Below are 13,275 nucleotides of genomic sequence, written 5' to 3'. Positions count from 1 at the left end.
GAAAACCCTTCCACAAACCTCCTAAGTACCCTGCCAATATGAGAAAATCTCTGATCTCTGGTAACACTGGTAGGTCTCTCCCAATTCAAAAATGCTTCACTTTCTGTGGGTCTACATAAACACCCTCAGCTGAAAATAACATGCCCAGAAATGTGACCTCTCGTAGCCAGAATTGACACTTACTAAACTTGGCATAATCGTTGATCACGGAGCATCTGTAAAAACATCCTGAGGTGTTCTGCAGCTCGCTCTTACTCCGTGAATAAACCAATATATCATCAACAAACACTACAACAAAATAGTCCAGAAAAGGACGAAACACCCTTTCTCAGATCCATGAAAACTACTGAGGCATTTGTCAAAACGAACGGCATCACCAAAAAATCATAATGCCCATAACGGGTTCGAAAAGCTGTCCTAGGGATATCAGACTCCATGATCCTTAGTTGATGATACCCTGACCTTAAATCATCTTAGAGAAAAACCTTGGAACCTGTAATTGGTCAAATAAATCATCAATAGGTGGCAGTGGTATTGTTGCGCACTGTCATCTTATTCAAATGCCTATAGTCAATACATAATCTCAAATTCCCATCCTTCTTTTTCACAAACAAATACCGGCGCTCCCCACGGAGACACACATTAGTCGGATAAACCCCTTGTCCACCAGTTCTTGCACGTTGAATCTTCAATCCTTTCAACTCTACGGGTGCCATCTATATGGGGCCTTAGAAATGGAATGCACCAGGCACAGCTCAATAGTAAAATTGATCTCCCTTTCGGAGGTAGTCTGGAAGATCTCAGGAAATACATCTGGGAAGTCATTAACCACCGGAATATCTTGCAATCTACATCCATCTGCGTACGTATCCATACAGTGCCAAGTACGCCTGACATCCCTTCCAGGATATTCTAGCAGTCATGGACTGAAATCAAACAAGAGGGAAGTACTGCGTTCTCCGCAAAACACTAACTCTAGTATATCGGCTTCCTAAAAGTGATCTCTTTCGAAAAACAATCCACTGTAGCCCTATGGATGGCTAACCAGTCCATGCCTATAAAATTACATCAAAAATCATGTATGTTCAACGAATCAAGTCTGCCTCCAATACATACCTATCAACCATTACTCCACAACCATTAAACCCATACTTGCTAATAAGGTCTCACAATGGGGGTAGCCACAAACTAATTTATACTCCAAGGGTTCTAAAAGATTGAATATTCTAAATGCATATGATATGAAAAAATGAGTGGAACCAGGGTCAATCAAAACACGGGGCTTCATGGCTAAAGATAAATAACATACCAGTAACACCTCGGGGGTAGCCTGGGCCTTTGCGGGTCATGGCAAAAACTCGAGCTTGAGTATAAGGTTCGTAGATCCTCTCGTCACTCTGCTACCATGATCGTACTAGACTCGCCTTGTTGCTGTATTGGACCTTCCTATTAGTTGGGACCTCTGCTGTCCCTGAACACGACCACCCCTCCCTGAAAGTGCTGTTGGATGGTCCTCTGCGATACACTCCCACTCTGAGAAAAAACTAGGGCACTCCCTTTTAAAATGCCCAGGCTGTCCGCAATGAAACAAACTGGGGTCACTCCCCAACATTCCTGTATGAAAACGACCCACTGATTAGACAACTGTCACTGGTTTCCACCAGAATTTTCGTTGACTAATTGTTTGCCACCAAATTGTCATGCCTCCTGTTGCTCCCGGAACCCTGGCTACTAGAAGTACTAGAGAAATACCCTCTCGTCTCTCGCATACAGTTCTAGAACCGCCAATCCTAATCGCGATTACCACGTTTCTGTCTACGTGGTCCTCTCTCTCTCTCTTCTCTCACTGCTAGACTTTACTTATCCTCATAGCGGATTCCACCAATCTAACAAAATCTGAATGAGCATATCAAACCACCGCTGTTCTGATCCTCTCTCTAAGGCCATGGTCAAATTTCTTATACATTATCCCTCACTATCTACAATACCCGGAGCGAACCTAGCAAGTTCTATAAATCTGTTCTATAGTCCTGATGGTCATATTCCCCTGAGTCACATCAAGAACTCTCTCTTTTGTTTTCCCGATAAAACCCTAGGTTAGTAACGATCTAAGAATCTGTCTAAAATCAGTCCAGGTGGGGTTGTGGTACTTTTCGAGCAGACTGCCACCAGCAATCAGCTCCCTTATTAACAAGAAATTCAACAAATCCACTCTTTCTCATCAGTACACGCACGAACCCTGAATACTTTCTCAGTACCTCTAACCATCTCATCGCTACCTTAGGCATCACAATCTCCATTAAATTTCTCTGCCCTAACTTCAGCCCTCCTATGGTATCTATTCCTCAGATTCTCTTGTGCCCGACCACCAGTGGCACGAATAAATAACCGGGCCAGCACAATGGCTCTCTCTATTCAGACTAAATACTAGAAGAATGGATCTCTTGCTCCATCTCCTGTTCCATCCCCGACCCCTTCGGGTGCTGCTATAGGGGTCCTTGTTTGTGGGCTGCAGAAGCCTCCCCTCTAACCCGCATTTTGATCCTCTCCTTGCCCTTGAGGATCACTTATGCTCTCATAGATCGTGTGCGCAATCGGCCTTGTTTACGAATGATGTATCTATAAAATCAATTTCACTTGTTAGAATACAAACATGTATGATACTTGTGGCAAATGCATCAAAATCTAAACCATAGGCTCTGATACCAATCTGTCACGCCCTGTAAACATACTGAAAAATAGTACAAGGCATGAATTAACAATGGAAAATTGGGCCAAAAAGTTTTTTCATTACAATCACATGTCTTTATACACGAAGGTTACTGTTTACAAAAGTGCATTTTAAAAGACAAAATAGGGGAACAGTGTAGCTATGCTCCTCGCGCGCCGACCGCCCTCAACCGCACTCATACCTAGACTGCATTCACAAAGGAAAAAATAAGGGGTGGTGAGCACAAATAATGCTCAGTAAGTAAAACTCTCTAACTGTCTGTCCCCGTGTGACTCTAATTTTTTTCTAATCTGTTTCTATTTTTTGTTTCTAATAAAATCATGGCTCATCTTACCGGAGGTACGGCCGGATGGCGTTCACAGCACCATCTCACTTTCTATGGCTATCGGGCGGAATTCACACAGTAACCACCCTTTATTAGGACTACCGAGTGAGGATCACAAGCACCAACTCGGTGTTCTCCTAACTATCGGGTAGAGATCACCTAGCACCTACCGTTCCTCAGAATTTTGGGTAATGATCACCAAGCATTTACCCGTCTCTAGTCACTATCGGGGGATGATCACAAAGCATCAACACGCCTTACTAGCGTTGAGAATAGCATCAATAGCATCAACACATATCTCTTAACTAATCGGGTAGTGGTCAAAAAGCATCTACCCATTCCTATTACTCATTGGGTGACGATCACTAAGCATCGACCCATCTCTAAGGGCTATTCGGATGATGTTCACAAAGCATCATCCGATTCCCATAACGTCGGGTGATGATCACAAAGCATCATCCCAACTATATTACTCTTCTAACTCCTTCTATTGTAGCATTTTTCAATGCTCTCTACCCTTAGAGTAATTTTACCCACTAAGCTCTATACTCATGGGTATTTCTAAACACAAAGTTTCTACTCTTTCTTAGGTCACTTGTCAATGCATATAACAATGACATGGTGATTCTCTCTACTAATGCACTTGTGAAATGCCAACATGCAATGTTGCAAGTATAAGGTCATTAATTACACTCAAACCTCTATTAGGCATTTCATCAAAAAACTCATGTGCACTATAAAACTCTTAGCATAGCCATGAATCTAAAACTTTTCCTAACCATCCAAACATGGGGAAAAACCTTCACAAACGTCATAATAACCTGTCAAATAAACACTTCCAAAAAAGGGTTCCAACACACCCCTTCAAATCCATCTCAACTACCTTGCCAAACCAACAACCCATTTCTCATATTTGCAAAGTAATAACATTCACAAGCATAGAAATTTCTATTTAATCCTTCATACATGCCATATTACATGTATATCACATACATACATCAAGTCTACCAAAACCCTAATCAAGAAATTATAAATCTCAACTTGGGTGGTGGGTTTTACTACTTGCTATGGAGAGACTTCACCAAATCTTCTTCCACTTGGTTTTCTTGACTATTCTCTCTACTCTTAACCAAAGAATGAAAACCCTCAAAATCAAAATGAGCTAAAATCTACACTCAACAACTTAAGGAGAAATCCTTACCTTAGGAAGCCTTAGGTGCTTTCTATACCCCAAATTACTTCAAAAAATCCCTTGGAAATCCTTGATCAAAGAAAAAAGAGAAGTGAGAGGGAGAAGAATGAAGGGTCACATTTGAGAAGAAGAAATGAGGGGTTCTTTGATTCAATTCCTTTTAATGAAATATTAACACACTCATTCCCATTTTGCCCTTGTTCTATTTGGGAATTCCATCCATATCCTTTGATTCATTACAATCTCACCCCCATTTCAACACATTCTCCATGAAAAATCCTTACAATTCACTCCCCACTTTTCTGCAATTAGGGGTAGAATGGTCAAATAGACCTTGGGGAAGAAAATACTAAAAATCAATCAACATTTTATCGGGCTGTCGCCGCGGCGAAGAAACTTTGTCGCCGAGGCGAAACTGGCCAGAGAGTTTCACCCTTGGTTCAAACCATCTTCGCCGCGGCGAAGACTCTTCTTCGCCCCGGCGAAGCTTGGTACGCTCAAAATCTTCTATTTTCAACCAATTTCAGGGCAGCATCAACATAACAACCAAACAAACAAATATAACAAAAACCAACTCGATTAAGGGCGAAAGAGGAAACAATAACAACGTACCTCGAGCGAGGCGTTAAATTCTTCCCCCTTAAAAGAATTTCGTCCCGAAATTCAACAAATAGCTCTGGGAAACGATTCTGCATGTCTCGTTCCACTTCCCAGTGGCTTCTTCCACTTTATGATTCCTCCAAAGGACTTTCACTAGCGGAACACTCTTGTTTCGAAGCTCTTTAACCCTTCGATCTAAAATTTGAACTGGACGTTCTTCATATAACTAGATTTCTGACTTCAAACGCTTTCACGCTCAGGAGTGGAGGGGATCGCTTACATATTTCCGTAGCATCGAGACATGAAAGACATCGTGCACCTATCCATGCTAGGTGGTAATGCCAATCTGTAGGTCACTTTCCTACTCGTGCGAAGATCTCAAAAGGACCTACATACCCGGTGCTAACTTCCCTTGGTTCCAAAGCGCATGACTCGCTTGTAAGGGGAAACTTTCAGAAACACTTTGTCACCCTTTGAATTCCACTCTTTCCTCTTCAAGCCAGCATAACTCTTCTGTCGATCTTGGGTGTTCATTCTATTTTGATCACCTTCACATTTCTACTAGTTTCTGAGTCATCTCTGGCCAAGAGCGGTAGTCAACTCATCTCTCTCTCCTACTTCATCCCAATGAAGCGGAGACCTACATCGTCTACCATACAAAGCCGTAAGGCGCCATTCTAAATGTAGACTGAAATGTTGTTGTAGGCAAATTCTACTAATGTAACATCTCATGCCGGAATACTTGTAATCCATGCAACAGGCTCTAAACATATCCTCGAGCACCTGATTGCGTCTCTCGGTTTGGCCATCTGTCGAGGGTGATAGGCAGTACTGAATGCTATAACGGGTACCCAAACCCTCTGTCAACTTGTCCAGAAGGTTGAAACAAATCTGGAATCTCTATCTGATACTATAGCCTTGGGCACACCATGCAATTGACTATCTCCTTGAGGTAAATCTGAGCCAACTGATGTAGTGGTGCTCTCTTTATGGGAGGAAATGGGCTTGACTTGGTTAACCTATCACCACATCACCATATAGCATTTACCTTTCTGCACTCTGGGAAGACCCGTGATAAACTCCATTGAAATGCTCTCCCATTTCCACTCGGAACACTCAAATGGCTGAAGCAACCTGACGGCGTTGATGTTCTGCTTTCAACTGCTGACAAGTTAGACATTTAGCCACAAACGGCGATGTTTTCTTCATAACTGACCACCAATAGCCTTTCTGATATCCTGATACATCTGGTTGCTCCCGGATGAGCGGTACGGGTGTGTTATGAGCCTCTAAGAGGATTTCGTTTCAATCCTCATATGGAGGAATGCACACCGATTTTGAAATAGAGGGCACCATCTCTCACAAAGAACTCTGATGTCTGCCCTCATGCACTTGCTGAACTATTTTCTGACACCACTCATCAGCCATTTGCTCTTTCCTAATTTCTCTTAGTAAAGAGGACTGTACCATAGGCTGGCAATTCTTCCGGAACCACCTCAATCTGTTCCTTAGACAACTCTTCTCTTAACTCTTTCTGTCTGGTAAGCCAGGAAAACATGAGCTTTTCTACTCAAGGCATCTGCTAATACATTGGCTTTCCCGGGTGGTATGATCTCACAATCATAATCCTTGACCAGCTCTAACCACCCTTTCTGCCTCATATTCAAACTCCTTTTGAGTGAAGAAGTACTTCAAACTCTTATGACGCGGTGTAGATATTACTCTTCACACATAAAGGTAATGCCTCCACTATCTTAAAGCAAAGACCAGGCTGCTAACTCTAGGTAATGCGTAGGGTATCTGGTCTGACTCTTCAATTGACCGAGAAGCATAAGCTATAACCTACCTAACTGCATCAACACAGCTCCGAGTCCTGGCAAAGAGGCGTCTGTATAAATGTCAAATCTACACCCTCCTTCGGTATAACACTAGCACAGGAGCTGATGTTAACCCTTTCTTCAACTCTTGGAAGCTTCTTCACAAGCTGCTGACCAGACAAAAGGGGTTTCTGCTTGGTAAGAGCTGTCAACGGTTAGTACAACTGGGCGAATCCCGCTACGAATCGCCGGTAGTAGCCTGCTAAGCCTAAGAAACTCCTGATTTCTTTCACTGTTCTCGGCTTCTGCCATTCAGAATGCCTGCACTTTACTACGGATCTACCGAAATCCCCTCTTCGACACGGTATGACCCAGGAATATCACTTGGTTCAGCCAAAACTCACACTTGAAAACTTCGCACACAACTTCTTTTCTCTCAGCCGTTGCAATACTAATCCCAAGTGTTTCTCATGTTCTTCTCTGACTTTGAGTAAATCAGATGTCATCGATGAAGACAACAATAAACTGATCCAAGTCTCATGAAATACCCTGTTATCAAGTCCATAAAAATTGATGGGGCATTAGTCAAGCCAAAAGGCATTACTACAAATAATATGCCCGTACCTGGTACGAAAGGCAGTTTTACACATCTTGCTCAGCCACTCTTACCTGGTGGTACCCGGACTCAAATCAATTTTGGAGAACATGCTGCACCTTTCACATTGATCAAAGAGTCATCTATCCGGGGTAGTGGGTACTTATTCTTCACTGAACTTATTCAACTCCTATAATCGATACACATTCTTAGTGACCATCCTTCTTTTTCACAAACAGGATGGAGCTCACCAAAAGGGAATGACTTGGTCGGATGAGCCTTTATCTAAAAGTTCTTGGAGGTTGCTTCTTTAATTCTTGGAGCTCAGCTAGGGCCATCGATAAGGGGCTTTGGATATTGGTGCTGTCCCTGGTGCTAGTGATACTAAATTTACCTATCTCTCTGGAGGCAAACCGGTAACTCTTCCGGAAACAAATCTAGAAAGTCTCGAACTACTGGCACCCTCTGAATCTCTAACTGTGGAACATCACCACTTTGCACACATGGGCAATTATACCCGAAACACCCCTTTCTCAACATCTTCCTGGCCTTACATTATAATCAGCATGCTCAATGATGGCTTCTCCAAAACTAAACTTATCTCCACAATCGAGGTTAAACCTCGCCTTCTTTTTCCGACAGTCAATCTCTACTCCATACTCCTAGGAAGTCCATACCAGAATCACATCAAAATCGGGCATATCAAAGACTATTAAGTCAACTGTCAACTCTCTACCCTGGAATCACTAAGGACTCTCTAACAAAATCTCTTGAGTCACAACACTAACCCATCGGGTAGTTCTATCTTAATGGGCTGAGTCGCTCTAGTAGGTTCAAGCCTAATCTCTCAAGCATCCCATAAGATATAAACGATTATGGGTAGCACCCGAATCAATTAAGCATATAAAGGGACTGCATGAAATAATAACTGACCAGTAACGGCTGATGGACTGGCTCCATGCTCCCCTTGTGCACAGTAAAAACCTGGCACTCGCAGTACTCCTGAAACTCTGAGCAGTTGGTGGAAGAGAGCTTTGCAATCCTCATCTGTGCCCTGGCTGCCGGACCTATAGCACACTCTCTGATCTTCAGACACTCTCCGGGTGGTTCTTCCACACATTAGGGCAAGGAGGGAAACCCTTCCGTTCGAGTCGCTTATTCCTCCACTCCTTCTATTCTGTCTATACTGAAACTTCTTCTTCTGATTCTTCATGTCTTTACCTTTATCACCCTCATGGTTCTCTCTCTGAGGAGCGGAGGGTAGCTCTCGATCCTCAGTCGAGGATCTACGGGGAAGATTTTATTCTCAAAAATCTCCGCCTTCATTGCCCGCTCAAGGCCTCACTGTAATTGCGAGGAGGGTTGAGCTTGTCTAATATCCTGGGCTATCTCCGGCTTCAATCATGCACAAACTTATCCTTCTCAAGGCCGGAGGTGCCACTATTCCGGTGCAACCTGCAAGAGCGTTGAACTTCAATGAGTATTCTTTCACAGCGATAGTCCCTTGCTGAAGACTGATAAATTCTTGGACCTTCTCATGAACTTGGTCCTCTGATCTATACTCAGCCTCAAACTCTTGCCTAAACTTCCCCACGTCTCACTGTCGCGTCATGAGTTTCTTCATTAATTCCCACCAATTCGGGCATCACCCCGAACAGGAAACGCAGCTACCAGATCTTCTCCGGTCTGACATGGGAAATAAACCGTGGCTCGCTCTACTGACCCAAGCCACTCTTCTGCTATCACTGGATCTGTAGTACCCTTAAACTCTGAGGGCTGATGTGACTGGAAAGACCGTAAATCGGTTCCACTCTGTCTCGGTACTGGGGGAGGTACCGGTTGCCCTCTTCGACAGGCGTAACTGGCGGTACCTGAACAGGGGTACAACTCTCCCCTGAGTTTCAGCCATAACTTGCTGTACAATTCCCCGGATTCTAGCTTCATCCAAGGGGAGGGGCGTAGACTCTGGTGGGTTAGAAGGTTCTCCTTCGTTCACACACCTTACCGCGGTTTCGATAACTACGCCTCATCAAAAATGATCACACACTAATGAACTCAAGAAACACTTACTGTAAGGAAAGAATTACACACCACAGTCGGTTAGAGGACGTCGTGGCGATGAGAATAGTACACTGTTCAATCCCAAAATCTTTGCTCTGATACCAAAAAAGTAACACCTACTGAAAACTAGTACAATGCATGCAATTAACAATGGAAAATTGGGCCCAAAAAGTTTCTTTTCATTACAATTCACATGTCTTTATACACGAAGGTTACTGTTACAAAAGTGCATTTTTAAGACAAAATAGGGGACAGTGTAGCTATTGCTCCTCGCGCGCGACGCCCTCCAACCGGCATCATCACCTAGAACCTGCATCCACAAAGGAAAAATAAAGGGGTGAGCACAAATAATGCTCAGTAAGTAAAACTCTCTAACTGTCTGCCCCGTGTGTGACTCTTAATTCTTTCTTCTTCTAATCTGTTTCTATTTTTTGTTTCTAATAACATTGGCCTCATCTTACGGAGGTAGGCGCCCGAATGGCGTTCACACAGCACCATCTCACTTTCTATGGCTATCGGGCGGAATTCACACAGTACCCACCTTTCTTAGTGACTACCGAGTGAGGATCACAAAGCACCAACTCGGTTTCTCCTAACTATGCGGGTAGAGATCACACTAGCACCTACCCGTCCTATGAATTGGGGTAATGTCACCAAGCATTTACCCGTCTCTAGTCACATAGGGGGATGATCACAAAGCATCAACCCGCCTTATAGCCGTTGGATGAGATCACACAGCATCAACCTACATATCTCTTAACTAATCGGGTAGTGGCACAAAGTCTACCAATTCCTATTACTCATGGGTGACGATCACTAAGCATCGACCCATCTCTAAGGGCTATTCGGATGATGTTCACACAAGCATCAATCCGATTCCATAACGGTCGGGTGATGATCACAAAGCACATCCAACTATTTATCTTTAAAATCATTCTATTGTAGCATTTTTCAATGCTCTCTAACCTTAGAGTAATTTTACCACTAAGCTCTCTACTCATAGGGTATTTCTAAAACACAAAGTTTCTACTTTCTTAGGTCACTTGTCAATGCATATAACAATGCACATGATGATTCATCTTACTAATGACTTGTGAAATGCCAACATGCAATGTTGCAAGAATTAAGGTTCATACTTACAATCAAACCTCTATTAGGCATTTCATCAAACAACTCATGTGCACTATAAAAACTCTAGCATAGCCATGAATCTAAAACTTTTCCTAACCATCCAAAATGGGGAAAAACCCTTCACAAAGTCATAATAACCTGTCAAATAAAACACTTCCAAAAAGGGTTCCATAACACCCCTTCAAATCCATCTCAACTACCTTGCCAAACCAACAACCATTTCTCATTTGCAAAGTAATAACATTCACAAAGCATAGAAATTTCTATTAATCCTTCATACATGCCATATTAACATGTATATCCATACATACATCAAGTCTACCAAAACCCTAATCAAGAAATTTCATAAATCTCAACTGGGTTGGGGTTTACTTACTTGCTATGGAGAGACTTCACCAAATCTTCTTTCCACTGGTTTTCTTGACTATTTCTCTCTTTAACCAAAAAGAATGAAAACCCTCAAAATCAAAATGAGCTAAAATCTACAAATCACACAACTTAAGGAGAAATCCTACCTTAGGAAGCCTTAGGTTGCTTTTATACCCCAAATTACTTCAAAAATCCCTTGAAATCCTTGATCAAAAGAAAAGAGAAGTTGAGAGGAGAAGATGAAGGGTCACGTTTGAGAAAGAAGAAATGGAGGGGTCTTTGATTCTAATTCCTTTTAAGAAATATTAACACACTCATTCCCATTTTGCCCTGTTCTATTTTGGGAATTCCATCCATCCTCCTTGATTCATTACAATCTCACCCCATTTCAACACTTCTCATGAAAAATCCTTACAATTCACTCCCCACTTTTCCTGCTAATTAGGGGTAGAATGGTCAAATAGCCCTTGGGGAAGAAAATACTAAAACTCAATCAACATTTATTCGGGCTGTCGCCGGGCGAAAGAAACCTTTGTCGCCGCGGCGAAACTGTCCAGAGAGTTTCACCCTTGGTTCAACCCATTCTTCGCCGCGGCGAAGATCTTCTTCGCCCCGGCGAAGCTTGGTACGCGCAAAATTCTTCTATTTCAACCAATTTCAGGGCAGAGCATTCAAATAACACTCAAACAAACAAATATAACAAAAACCAACTCGTTATAAGGGCGGAAAGAAAGAGGAAACAATAAAACGTACCTCGAGCGAGGCGTTACAGCCCCCTCCGAGTATCCCTATCCAACCGGATCGAGCGCTCCATGAGACTCAAGATCCCGAAATGAAGGTTGAATACTCTTAAAAAAAAAAAAAATCATAAAAAACAATTCCATCTACAAAACGAAAATGAAAAGTAGTGCATTTGCATGTTTGAGGTTTAGAGGTGGAAATACACAAATAATTATTCTAAAAAAATAGGAAATGAAATCCAGTTACAAAGAAACATAGTATCAGAGTCCACTAAAGTTTGTAAAAGATTCCAAATCATCATGCGTCAAGGCCAACCTAGAGCGTAGAGTATGCCCACACGAATCCGATCTACGGTCTAGGGGAGGAAACATAAAACAGTGAGCTGGGAAGCCTAGTGAGCGGAAACATATTTTATACGAAAATAACTTTAACTTTGAAAACATGCATGGATAATTGTATGCCACACAACACTAATGCACTTACGTGATAAGGAACAACAGATATATATATATATATATATATATATATATATATATTATATATAATATATATTATATATAATATATAAATATATATATAGTCGGATGCCATGAAACACACACCACATATCATATAAAATAAATCCATTATCACCACCCTACTAGCACTTAGGGGCCAGAGATCATAACTATCTGAACCAGTCCCTAACTCAGGACATGAAGCTACACCACCGCAGTCTACCCTACAGGGTGGCCCCATTCGCAGTCTACCCTCGGGATGGTATGAAACATCATTGGATAACTATGCTCGACCACAGTTACCCTCGGGGCGTCATGACATGGTATAATATAATCTTGCCCCACAGTCTACCTCGGGGCGTCAAAATCCCACACCAGCCAGTAACGCCTAGTGTATTCCTGCTCGGAGCTCGCAGGCGTCCGTTCTGGTCTAGTAGGATATCCCAATGGTTTTGGTAGAAGGACCATCTCAATGCGCGCATGAGGATAAATATCAAATACTAGCTGTGTCTGGAGGGGGACGGTTTCGGTTTCCAATCCGGGAGTCAAATAATAATAATCATGCATCACAATTTCATTCCAAATATGCACATGCAATGCCTTAGCATATATAAAGTATAATATGATATAAAATTCAAAATAAAAGGCATGTAATCATCAATGCAATGATCACCATGTCAAAATACAAAAGTATGTAAAATTCTATTTACACCCTATATTTATCATAATTTTTAAGGTCACCAAAACTTCTAAACATGACAATTAACCCCCTGTAACCCAAGAGCCTATGCCCATAAGAAAAAATTATAACATTTTTATTCAACACTCTTTCTGCAATTTCGAAAAATAAAATGGACCATTATAGTATTAAATATCTCATTAACTTCATATCCATTCTACCTTAATATCAATTATACCTTTTACCAACTTCCAACACTCATCCCACCAACAATCAGTTTAATCAAGTCCGCAATTTATGAAATGCAGCAATTACTACACTGAGTGACTCCAAAAAATACCTGAGCCAACAATGGAACAACAATACAGCAAAATATAATATATATATATATATATATATATATATACTTTAAGTAAACTCCAGGTCATGAGTTTCATACCCATTACCACAAAAAAAATCCAGCCAATCCTTAACCTTTTAGGCAAAGTAAAAACATTCACATTCTATACAATATAGGGAGCAGTCTATGGCCATTAT

This window comes from Pistacia vera, unplaced genomic scaffold (assembly GCF_008641045.1).
Source record: "Pistacia vera cultivar Batoury unplaced genomic scaffold, PisVer_v2 Contig1165, whole genome shotgun sequence".
NCBI lineage: Eukaryota > Viridiplantae > Streptophyta > Magnoliopsida > Sapindales > Anacardiaceae > Pistacia > Pistacia vera.
The sequence above is the reverse complement of the archived record's forward strand: the minus strand, read 5'-3'. Positions refer to the sequence as shown.